Source organism: Urocitellus parryii, chromosome 7 (genome assembly GCF_045843805.1).
Source record: "Urocitellus parryii isolate mUroPar1 chromosome 7, mUroPar1.hap1, whole genome shotgun sequence".
NCBI classification, from domain to species: domain Eukaryota; kingdom Metazoa; phylum Chordata; class Mammalia; order Rodentia; family Sciuridae; genus Urocitellus; species Urocitellus parryii.
This window is the reverse complement of record NC_135537.1, coordinates 85,795,562-85,808,359: the sequence shown is the minus strand read 5'-3', so window position 1 is coordinate 85,808,359 and position 12,798 is coordinate 85,795,562. Positions and strand designations below refer to the sequence as shown.

Below are 12,798 nucleotides of genomic sequence, written 5' to 3'. Positions count from 1 at the left end.
GAGTTTTGACCTGGTCCAAATCCATGATGTCTTTGTTCTGTTTTTGTGTGCTGGGGATGGAACTCGGGGCCTCTGCATGCTTAGGAGAATGGTCCATTCCTGCGCTACATCCCCAGCACTCTCAAAGCTACGATTCTTCATGTACCCAGGAAGGGACACAACCTTTGAGGAAGAGTGTGGCAGGCACGGGATTACCCTTTAGCCAATCAAATGCATACGGCTTTTTTCATTCTATGTCAAGAAATTTCCCTGGAATTTTCTGAAATTCATTCATCCAGCTTTAAAATCCCCGAGCTAGCCAGGTGTGATGGCTCACTCCTGTAATCCCAGCGACTGGGGAGGCCAGCCTCAGCAATTTAGCCAGGCCTAAGCAACTTAGTGAGACTCAGTCTCAAAATGAAACAAAAAGGGCTGCGGATGTGACTCAAAGATAAAGTGCCCCTGGGTATCCAAAACAGAAAAAGAAGGGGGGAAAAATCAACCCGTTTGAGATAGAGGAAAGAGGCAATCAGAGCTCAGACAGGAGACACCTGCCATTTTAATCTCCCCTCCCCTCCTCGCCCAGCCCCCTGCCTAGCCTTTCTAGCTTGATGGGGACACCCCCTGGACCCACCTAAGGGCTGAGAGTGGGGGGACCTCTTTCTTTACTGCCAGGCCTGATACCGACTGGCACTGGGGACCTCATTACTGAGGAGGGAACTCTGAGAGGCCCTTCCTGCCTGCTAGGGTCTTGAGTCGGGGTCCTCCCCGCGGGGGAGGCCGGGATCCCCATCTGCTCCGGGGCTCCAGGCCTGCGGGGTTCCGCTAGGAGACCAGCGAGGGAACCCGAGCCGCGCCGCTCAGGCCCCGCCCGCAAAGGTGGCGCGTCGCCGGAGGGCCCTCCCTTCATCCCCGCGGCGGAGGCGGCAGGGACCGGCACCGCGGGGCGCAGCATGCGGTACCCCAATGGCCTGCAGGTAGGAGCCGGCCAGGCCCGGGAATGCGCTGGCGCCGCCCGTCCAGTCTCGTCTTGCAGGACCCCCGGCCGCTCCCCGCGAGCAGGGTCCCCTGCTGGCTGCAGGGCCGCTGAGGCCTGCCCCTGATCCCCCCCCACACACACACACACCTGCTTCCCGGTCACGCCCAGGTGGCAGAGTCGAGCACCCCCTCGACCCGAGTCGGCCCAGTTACCAAGTCACAGAAGAGGCAGTCCCTGTGTTTGGTGGGACTTGTCCCGGGTCCCACCACCCACTGCTGGTGGGATCTAAAATTGCTCCAGCTTTAGCATGAAAGTCCCTACGTTCCACGCATGGCCCTGGGCAACCCACCCTATCTGGGGACATTACCCTTTCTTCCTGCCCCTCCCTGCCCCAGTACCTGAATTTCCTGGGAGAAGGAAGGGGGAGGATATGGTCTTCCATCCCCTTCTCCCTAGCCCTTTCCAACCTACTGGGGCAACTGGATTCCTCCCTCCAGGGTCTGCCCTATGGGAGTCTGACACCGGACTGGCCAGCTCCTGCCTGGCAGCAGAGTGGTGAACCAGGACGCCTTTTGCTGTCCTTGTCCTGCACACCTGCCCCGGGACAGTTCTTGCCAGGTGGTCAGCCCTGGTGGGGTTTGCACCTGGGCAGGTAGGGGTGGGAACGAATTGGAAATGAAGAGAACACCCAGGGTGGCCCTGTGATCTGGATCTTGAGAAACCAGCCCAGAGAGAGGAGGAGTGGGACCCCCTCAGCCCAGGAGGACTTCTGGCAGATAGACCAAGAGAGGTGTCCAGGAGAGTCTTGGGGCTGCTTGGGGAACTGAAATCCAGTCAGAACTCTTCCCAAGGGCGAACTTGAAGAGTGTGGACAGCGCAGCTCTGGACAGAGAAGTTGGAATTCAGGCAGCAGTAAAGGGGAGTGAGTAGCATTGATTGAGTTCCTTCTCCAGTCAGTTCTGTTTTGATTTTTTAGTGCTGGGGGTTGAACCAGGGTCCTGGGTGCATGCTAGCCAAGTGCCGTACCCCCGAGCGATACCCCAAGTCCTCCAGACTAGTTAACTAGGCCCAGGGATATCCAGACTCATATTCCAAGTGCTATACACACTAAGATTCAGTACTCCTACCTATGTGGTCCCACTTAACCTTCAGGACCACCACTAGGAGCTGCAGAGTGACTTCTCCCAACTCACAGATAGGGAAACTGAGGCCCTGAGAGGAGAATAACCCAACTTAGCTTGGTCACAGACCTAGAAGTCTGGGAGAGACAACCCAACCTGTCTAAATCTGCTTCCCTGTGAACCCTTCAGAGGCTAAATCCAGCCGGAAGTTATTTTTCTGTAGCAGGCATTTTTTTCCTTCACAAATCAAAACAGAATCTAATCAGCAATCTTTTTTTTTCCATCTCATCTTCCCCAGAAGGTTCTAAATATATCAGCCCAAAAGCATCAGAATTCACAACAAAATCACATGCTGTGCCGTTGTTCTGAGAGCAGCCCACTCGGGTTTACAGCCTTTTTCAGATCAGCAGTACATTCATCCACGTGCACCCCCTGGCAGAGTGCAGGGAGCCCACTCTGAAGCCAGGGACCCACTGGTGGGCGTGGGTGAGGTGCCGCGTCTCCATCAGTCCTCATTCCCTCATCTGTGAGATGGGATCAGAGAAAGTGCTTGGAAGGCACACTCAAGCGTCTGCTCGGAGCGCTGTTGTTTTTATGACCTATGAAGTAAGGGCCAGCGTGGCCATGGTACAGATAGATGTCAAAGCTGAGCCCTAGGGACAAGTTGGGGACATCCTGTGGCCATATTGCTGTCATGTGAATTGGAGGTCAGTTGGTATCCCCATGTCACACTGCTCAGCTGGGTATATTTTCCACTTGCCAAGCAAGGAAAGGCAAAAGGGTTAGCCCAGGCTGGGACATTTCTGTGGGTACCTCACTTGGCTTGCTTGGTGCCCAGGGCAAAATTTTGTGAATTCTCCAGTGCCTGCGTTTCTGAGTTAAGACCTGTCTACCTCAACTTACAAGGCAGAGTTGGGTTTCTGCTGTTCCGGTTTTTTTTTTTTTTTTCAGTATAAGGGATTGAACTCAGGGGCACTCGACCACTGAGCAACACCCCTGCCTCCCCCTTTATTTTTTTAAGACAGGGTCCTGCTAAGTTGCTGAGGCTAGCCTTGAGTTTTCTATCCTTCTGCCTCAGCCTCCCAGGTCATTGTGCACCAAATGCACAGCTCAAGGCACACTTTATTATTATTATTAATTCAATGTTTTTAATCATTTGAAGGTCTTTTTCCTATAAAATCTTTACATGCTCATTTGTGGTTAGAAGAGAGAGAGAGAGAGAGAGAGAGAGAGAGAGAGAGAGAAATATAAAAAAGGATTTAAAAAGAAACAGTGATCCCACTGCTCAGAGATAATGGGTTCTAGTTTTTTCTATGCATACATGTGTGTGTTTGGTGCTAGAGATTGAACCTAGGACTTTGTGCATGATGCTGGGTTTGTGCTCTTCCATTAGCTACTTCCTTGGTCCCTTTTGTGTGTATACGTGTGTGTGTGTGTGTGTGTGTGTGTGTATGTTGAAAGATAATTGAGCTCACTCTAAATGTACAATGTTATGTGTCCTGAATTTTGCACTTCATAAGCATTTTCCATGTTAAAATCTTCCAAAACATACCACCACTAAAAATCTATAGAGGGCTGGGGTTTGTGGCTCAGTGGTGGAGCGATTGCCTAGCACATGCGAGGCACTGAGTTTGATCCCCAGCACCACGTAAAAATAAATAAATAAACTAAAGACATTGTGTCTATCTACAACTAAAATATTTTTTTAAATAATCTGTAGCTTTTGTGCATATTATTCATTCAATCTAGTATAGATGAACTGTTAGGACAATTGTCATCACACTACAGGTAACCATCTTTAGCCTTTCAGGTTATTCCATGGTCTGGATGCTTGAAACATAACTGGTCCCTCCATGTTAGCCTTTTAAAGATGGACTGTGAACCCCCAAATCTTCCTCTTTTAATTGGCAACTATAAAAATAAGCTATTTGTCAGCCATGGTGGTGTACATCTATCATCCTAGCTGCTTAGGAAGCTGAGGCAGGAGGATGGCAAGTTCAAGGCCAGCCTTAGCAACTTAATGAGACCCTGTCTCAAAAATAAAAAATAAAAAGGACTGCGGGTGTAGCTCAGTGGAGAGTGCTCCTGAATTAAATCCTCAGTACCAAAAAAAAAAAAAGAAGAAGAAGCAGCAGTAATTAGCTCTAATTCCAAAGTGATCAACACCAATAGCTAATAAATGAAAATATAAATTTTCATCTCTCAGCTATACTTGCCACTTTTATTACTTGATGTGTTAACAAAGTGCTGAATTTAGCTGGAGGAAAGTTCTACATATACCTTATTTGAAAGCAGTTTTCCTTTATCTTATTATCTTATTTTAGGCGGATTACTTACAATCTACTCAAATGAGTTGTTTGAGGGCTAAGTCTATTTTTATTCATTTATTTTTTTGGTCTTTTTTTTCTTGGCACTAAGGATCAGAGCCAGGGATTTGTGCTTTCCTGCTGAGCTACATCTCAGCCTCTAAGCCACCTCGTCCTAACCTGGAGCCCTCGCTCTGTCCTTTGTGGCCTTAGACCTGAAAGCACCTCACTCACACAGCTTTATAAAATGGGTTAATAATATTGCAACTCACCTCTGGGAGCTGCTGCAAATATTCAAATGAGGCCACAGAGGTGAAAGTGGTCTCAGTGCTCAGAGCACAGACCTGGCTGCTAGCAGAATTCTCCGAGAGACTCACCACTCCTAACATCTCAGCCCTTATGTACCAGCTTTCCCTGCCTGGGCCTCAGCCTGCTAAAGCCGGAGCCTGGTCGCCCCACACTTGTGCACTTCAGGGGCTTGAAGGGAAGTAGCCTTGGTTGCCCCTGCAGCCAACCTGGGAAGCCTTCAGCCACAATTGTCTCCCCAAACCTGTGACACTCATCCAGTGATTTCTCAAAATCTTTTAGATTTATTTTTTAGGACTGAGATATTTAAGTTCATAGGGCAGTGAATTGGAGGGTGATTCGGGGGGCAGACCCATTCAGGACTTAAAAAAGCCTTCTCTGCTTAGCAGGGGGCCTTTCAACTCTCTTCCAGTTACAGGATTAGACTCTTGGCCTGAAGGTTCTAGAATCTGAGACAGTCCCATGTGGGGCTTCATCCCAGCTTCCTCACTTTAGAGAAGGGACACTGATGGGGCCCAGAGGCTGCCCAGGCGCCTGTGTTGGAGGCTCGGCGGGCCTCTGACTTCTTTCTTCCCTGTGCCACAGAGACCTGGGTGTTCGTTCTGGAAATCAAAGACAGCTGGGAAGTATTTCTCTAAAGACCAGACCTGCAAAGTGTCCCCTCCCCTATGATGGGAAAATTTTAAGCTATTACTCAAAGAAGATCAGGCTTGGGGACCGGATGGTAGGGAGGGCTCAGGCAGATGGCGGGGGACAAGGCACCATGGGTTTGCTCTGGGCTGACCCTAGTGGCCTCAGCAGGAAGTCCACCTCATGGAAACTGTAATGAAAGAAACTTCCCCAAACTGACACCCTTGTGGAGGCAGGCCCCCCCCCCCCCCCCCCCCCCCCCCCGCTAGGTCACGGTCTGCCTGTTCCGAAAGGCTGACTCCAGGGCAGCCTGGTCCGCTGCCAGCCCTTGCCCTCGGAGCAGCTGGGCTTCTGGACGCAGGGGGTGGGCTCCCCACCAGACCTTTGAAAATGGCTTCCTGTCTGCCGCTCCATGCGGCCTGGTCACTTGGGGACCTGGCTCTGGCTGGGAAGAACCTTGCTCCCCGACTCTGAGAGCCAGGCTCCCCGCCCCTGCTGCTACTGGCGAGTCCTGGGCCCCAGGAGGTCCCCGTCCTCCCCTGCAGAACTCGTTCTTGCTGAAAGCCTAGGTGAGCCACGCACTTGGTTCTATAACCGAATATTTATCCCCAATTAGGGCTTTGTTTTCTTGGCTGTGGAAACCCTGGGAACTCCTGGGCCCGGCCGCTCAGTGGAGAAGTGAGGGAATTATAAGATTGTTGTAGAATAAAATAAGATTAAATATTATTTTTGTGTTTTAATTCAAATTTTGAATCTGGAAAATTTAGACATGATTTTAGGGGAACGTAAAAGTAGAGAGAAAGGAATATTGAAGGTTCAGTATGCTATATCAAAAGGCTTCAGACTGAGTAATTAATAAGCAACATAAATTTATTGCTCACTGTTCTAGAGACTGGAAATTCCAAGATGAAGAACTAGTTCCAAGCTTGTTCCGTTTCAAAGATGGTAACTTTTTTCCTACATATTCACATAGTAAGAGGGGCAGGAAGAATGTTAAATCTTCTTTCACAAAGACACTAATCCCATTCATGAGGGTGAAGCTATCATGATTAAATCACATTCTAAAGACTCCCCCCGCTTACTACCAGCACATTGATTATGAGATTGCTATGTATGAATTTGGGAAGAAACATTTAGATTATAGCAACAAATATTAAGCAATTGGCCAGAATTAGAAAATAAGAAAATGCTTGTTTTTTTCCATATATTATACATCTGTAACTGGTTATATATTCTATGATGGCCATAAAAATTGTCATTATCCCCCATGCTCTTGTTAAATAATACTTTTTGTTAAATGATACTTCTCCAGTTGAGAGGTAGGGTTTATATTTTTGCTCTTGTATCTTGGTGAAAAATGTGGCTACATTGTAATTATGTTCTGGAGTTGGGTCATCAAAAGTAACACAGCTTTTAATTTTAATCACATGGTTATAATGGGACACATTCTAGAAATCTAATTATCCCCATATGGTAAGAAAGTGCAGGCATTAAAAAGTTCATAGATAGATATTCTGGCCTACAATTCCAGCTGATCTTAAAACTCTGCCCTTGCTTCAATTTGTGAACCACATGAATAAGTCATCTTGGAATTAGATTCTCTCGTTCCAGTCAAGTTGCCTCTACTGTTGCTATATGAATCAAAAGTGAACCCTCACCATAAGCCCTGCCTGCATCATTGATGCAAGAGCTGAATAATTTTTTTTAAAGCAAGAATGAGGTATATTGATTTGCTGTGCAGTAATAGTTATGTAGAGGGATATTCTTTTCAATAACTTTATACAAACACAACAAGAAATATCAAAGGTCTACAAAGGTGAAACCTATCTTCCTTTCAGAAAATAGTTAATTTTTATTTTCTGTCCTACAGTACATTAACTAAAGGTCTGTGTTTTAAGATGTTGATTTAGCTAACAATATCCCCTGACAATTTTTCTTCTTGAAATATTTTAACAAACATAAACCATTCTTCAGAAATGGCTTAGTGCATGTTAATAGTCAAATTGCACAATTGAAAAATCAATTAATTTGATTTCATGTTACATATACATAAAGAGGCATCTGTCAAGTTGTCTATGTATAATACAAAAGAAGTTTTCTCTGCTGTTTACTTTTCTTGTATATACAACTTGGCAGATATCCCAAAGAAGCAATAATTAAATCATTTGAGTACTTGATAATGAATAAAAATTCTCTTAAAATATTTTGTAGCTATGATAACAACATGCATTTCTGGAAGAATGTCCATCCTTGACACCATCCTTGTTGTTTGAATATAAAGATTATGCACTCAACAATAAGACTTTGTCTATGAAAGTTGCTTAGTGACTTCTTAAAATTAAAGCTACTTTCAGTACAATATTTTATGATCTCTTGATTAAAAGTTAAAGAAAAATATTTGCATAAGGTAATTCAAGCTCAAAATTAATATAATGCTAATGATTTCGTAAAATCACTCTTAATAATAATTTCTTTTTGATATGTGAAATTTTTTCTCTGAAAAGTTTTCTCTGTCTAGTGTTCCTTATTATACATAACATATTGAATGAAAACAGGATAAGAATATGCTTTAAAGATTAGTATAATGGCAAAATTTGTCTCTGATATCAGTGTTCATTGTCTTGGCTCAGAAATTAAAATGTATCAAGGATACTTCAAACTTTTGTACTAATAAGAATTAAGAAATATTTGAAAGCCAAAGAAATTAGTGGCTTTATCATGTATATTTAAAGAACATTGACACTGAAAAGCATTATACAATGGTGTTTTTATGCTTATAGCTATTTGACTTTAGAAAATAACCATAGTTGAACATGAGATAAAAACTCATATAAAGAACAAAGAAAAGAAATGGGAAGAAGGTATGATTAATACTTTACAAGCTCATTGAACATCACATAGAGTTATTAGTGGAGGATGAAAGACAGAAAATAAAGAGACAAAGTTAGTAGGGTTAACAATCTGGAAAAACATCAAAGCATCCAAACTCTTAAGGAAGATATGTCTATTTAGAGTGAAACTATCACTCAGATACTGCTAAGGCCAATATTGTGGGTATTCTGAAATTAGATCCAATTGAACACATAAAATAAATACAGAACTACATGGAAAAATCTGTAGACTTGAGTTGAATGGAAATATGCAAATTGATATAGCAGGCTGTTAGTATATTTAATTAAAAGTATGTAAAATGTTTTTAATATACTCAAAAAAGTTCTTAAATTTACTTTCATCCTAAGAAATACATTTTGTATATTATTTTTTATTCTAATTTCCTTTAGCTAATAGTGAATTTGTATAAACTACAAGAGAAAATATCTGTTAAATATATTTGATATCATATACAGGAATATAAAATGTGCCCAAAGTAAGAAAGGCATTTTACTGTATAATGTAAATTAATGTAGATTTAAGTAATAATTCCAAGAACAAACTAATTTAATATATCAATAGAATTCAAACATAAAATGGATAACATCAATACAAATCAACCTATTAATTTAATTAATGTACAGTAAATAAATGAGAACATCTGCCATATATTTCAAAATTTATCAAAAGCTAACAGAATGTACATAAAGTAGATTTCTTGAACAAATTTCAGATAAAAATGTTTCATTTAAATAGTAAATAATTGTAATGGACTCAAAATAAAACATCATAGTGATTTATTTTACTTAGATTTATTTTATGGTATATTTTTAAAAGTATAGAAGTAAATAGTAAATTATTGTTCATAAGATGAAACAGAATTTCATGTGATCCAGCAAATATACTGCTGCATACACACCCCAAAAAATCAAAAGGAAGAATCTCTCTTTGTTGTTTCAGGTACTATGAAAACTATGCTAGACTGGGTAGCTTATAAACTGCAGATATTTATTTCTCATGTTCTGAATTTTCAGGAGGAATTTAAGAGTAAGTCTCAGGGAGATTTGGTGTCTAGAAAGGGTTTGTTTTCTGGATTATAGGTTGCTGTCTTCTCCTTGTGTCTTTTCATGGTGGAAGAGTGTTCTCCTGTGTAAACGACAGTAATTTTATTCATAATGGCCCAACTTTCATGAACTAATCAACTCCTCAAAACACCACCTCCAAACAATATCACATTGGAGATTATTTGTCAGTGTACAAATTTTGGGCAATAAAATATTTAGTCCAGAGCAGAATTAAAAAGAATTTTTTTACAACTATGTTCATACCAGCATTATTCTCAATTGCCAAAAAGTAGAATAACCCTATGTATCATTGATAGATGAATGGATAAATATGATATATACATACAAAATAATATTATTTAACCTTACAAAAGAAAAATTTGACACATGCTGCAACATGGATGAACCTTAAGGACATTAAGCTAAGGGTAGGAAAGCAGCCCCAAAAAGAATAATGCTAGAGAAAGATAAGCATCCCTATCCCACAAGGGGAACCCTGGGGATCTACTGGACAGTAGAGGTACATTGATTCCACACTGCCAAACAACTCACCATGCAATAAAACTATTGGAACCTCACTAAACCTAAGGTGGGGCAAATGAGATCTTCACCTACTGTAAAGAGAATAAATAGGGGCACAGAGTCAAGATGCAAAGGCAGGAAAAAATGGCAGAATGGCAGAGAGGCCAAGCTGCCAAGCTTAATTTATATCAATAGGTTACTTTAGGTCATTGGCATCATTAGTATGTATTGTTCTTTGTATTACTAGGCAGGTTACAGACTTAGCAAAGCAGCATTATGCATCTTATTCCTCGGTTACTCTCTACAGTTTCAATATGTAATGTTAGGAGCTTTGTGCATCTCTCAAGGAAGTCCATTGTCTGAATTTACTGTTAAGTGGGCAGGTCTGGGAGCACCCCAAGCTTTATGAAACATTGTGATTATCTAGCAAACAAGTTCCTTTACTCCCAGGAGCTATGGGCCTGGGATCAAGGTCAAGGCTGATGAGGCTATAGCACAGAGGCCTCTTAAGCAGGGCATTGCCATACCAGCTAGACATTGCACATATATTTAGTTATTTTATTAGTTCCTAGGAGAGATTGCAGGGCATACTTAACAGTGGAAAACAGAGAACTTGTTACCCTACCCTGGGTGTTTGCTCACCAGAGGAACGCTTCCCTGTTCATTTCCATGATCAGAATCCCTACAACCTACCAGAATGTCAACTGTGATCATACCCTGGGATTGGAACAGATAGCACTTGCAACCCACCCTGCAACAATCTCCCAAGAAGGGAAGTTGAAAAGTTTATAATCCAAACTGACAACTGGGTGAGCAAAACAATATAAAGGAAAGACTCAACAGGTCACAACCTGTACTCCCATGGTCAAGTCATACTTCAAGAAGAAACAAAAAGAAAATCAGTTGGGCACAGACAGTGAATACATATGTTCACTGAATATTTTGTCCACCATACTGGAAATTATTCCTTTATTTTCTAACTTTAATCAAGATTTTTTTTTTGCTTTTTTGTTTGTCTGTTTTATTTGAATATGTACTGATTGTTCAAGGGCATGTATACATGTACATATTTGTTCTCATTTCCAGTTTTTTTTTGAAGGTTGCTATGTTTCCATGCTGTTTTGTGAGGGTTAGGGTTTTTGATAAGCATATTTTGATGTGTTTTGTATTGACTATTCCGCTAGTCTATTTCCTTTATCTCCCTCTTTCTTTGTTCTAGCTAACAACCAAATTCTCTTCTTTCTTCCACTCTTCCTTTAAATTTTTCTATTTTTTCTCACCCCTCCTTATTACCAAACATTGCACATTACCACTGCATTTTCCCTATTCATCCTTTGAAATTTCACTTTTCTATCTTCCTATCTCTATTTTTTCTCTTATGAAGTGCTATCCTTAACATCTCTTAACACTAATTGATTTATTTAATAATGCCTTGAAGAGCTCACTTTAGCAATCCTTGCAGGACTAGTGGTTTTGGGCTCCTTTTGCTTTTGTTTTCCTGGGAAATTTTGTTGTTGTTGTTTTTTGGGGTACTGCTGATTGAACTCAGGAGTACACAGCCACTGAACCACATCCCCACCCCTATTTTGTATTTTATTTAGAGACAGTGTCTCACTGTGTTGCTTAGTGCCTCACTTTTGTTGAGGCTGGCTTTGAACCTGAGATCTTCCTGTCTCAGCTTCTGGAAACACTGGGATTACAGGCATGTTGCACAGTACCTGCTGGGAATATTTTTATGTCTTCCTCATTTGTGAATACTAGTCAATCTTATAAAAAGAAAGAACTTCTATCATTTGCAAAATCTGGACGGATTGAAGAACATTATGTGAAGTGAAATGACCCTAGTAGAAAGAAAATATCATCTATTCTGACATTTGGACCCTAAAACAATAGACGACATTGAAGGTTGGAATAGAATGTTGCTGAGCAGAGGATGATCAAAGAGTTTAACGTTAGCTATTCATTGAACTTAAATTGTTGTTTTTAATCTTTTTCAATGTAGTAACTATAATGGCATAATAAAACTTCTATTGCAGTGCAGTAAATATAGGTAATAATAGTATATAACACATTTCAAAATTACTTAGCATACATTTCAAGTGTTCTCAGCAAAAACAGTTAAATATTTGAAGTGGTAGATATATTAATATATTGGATTAATTTAATTATTCAATATTCCTAAATCATAACATCACTTTATATAGCACAAATATAGGAATTAATATTTGCCCCTTTAAAATGAAAATAAAATAAATTTAAATAGTAAATTAACCTGACATTATCCAGAATTGTAAACAAATTCTTCTTTGTAATGAACTTTTGTTGCTATTGTTTAAAATCAAGAATATCCATATTCACATGTATTTTTACATTTTCAGTGAATAGGGTTAAAGTTTATTTTTATTTTTGCTTGCTTAAGCAAAATTTCTTCTTTGTTTGTTTGTTTGTTTTTAGGGTACTAGGCATTGAATCTAGTGGCCCTCGCTACTGACCTGCTTTCCCAACTCCTTTTTATTTAATGTTGAGACAGGTTCTCACTAAGTCGATAAGCCTGACCCAGAACTTGCAATCTTCCTACCTTAGCCTCCTAAGTCACTAGGATTACAAATGTGAGTCACTGAGCCTGACCAAAATATAATAATACTTATAAATTATCATTTCTATTCATCCCTGTAAGTAATATAAGTTCTCTTCTTTTAGACATATGCTCAAAAGTTGTATTAAAAAAATTCAAATTACTTGAAAGTCATCAAATAAATTGAACCAAATTTCAAAGAAGTGACTTCCAGTGGGATGATCTGAAACCACAAAATATGTGCATTATATTTTAATTGTGATATGTAGAAAATTGGAGTCCATTGCAATAAAATTTAAAGTCATCGGCTATTTTATTTTTATTTCTGAAAATGTCTCTGTGGTCACACATCAATTAATAAGCAATGATAAGCCTTTAATTAACTAAAATATGCTAGGCTTTTGAGATAAAGTGATATATATAAGTAATAGAGCATCTCTGTAAC

The 12,798-nt window shown here is 40.8% G+C and overlaps 1 long non-coding RNA gene across 2 annotated transcripts in view; it reads left to right on the top strand.

The window, feature by feature from the left end:
* Window positions 1-12,798, top strand: part of LOC144255825 (uncharacterized) — a 135,752-nt gene that overhangs the window by 42,702 nt on the left and 80,252 nt on the right. The window lies entirely within an intron of this gene.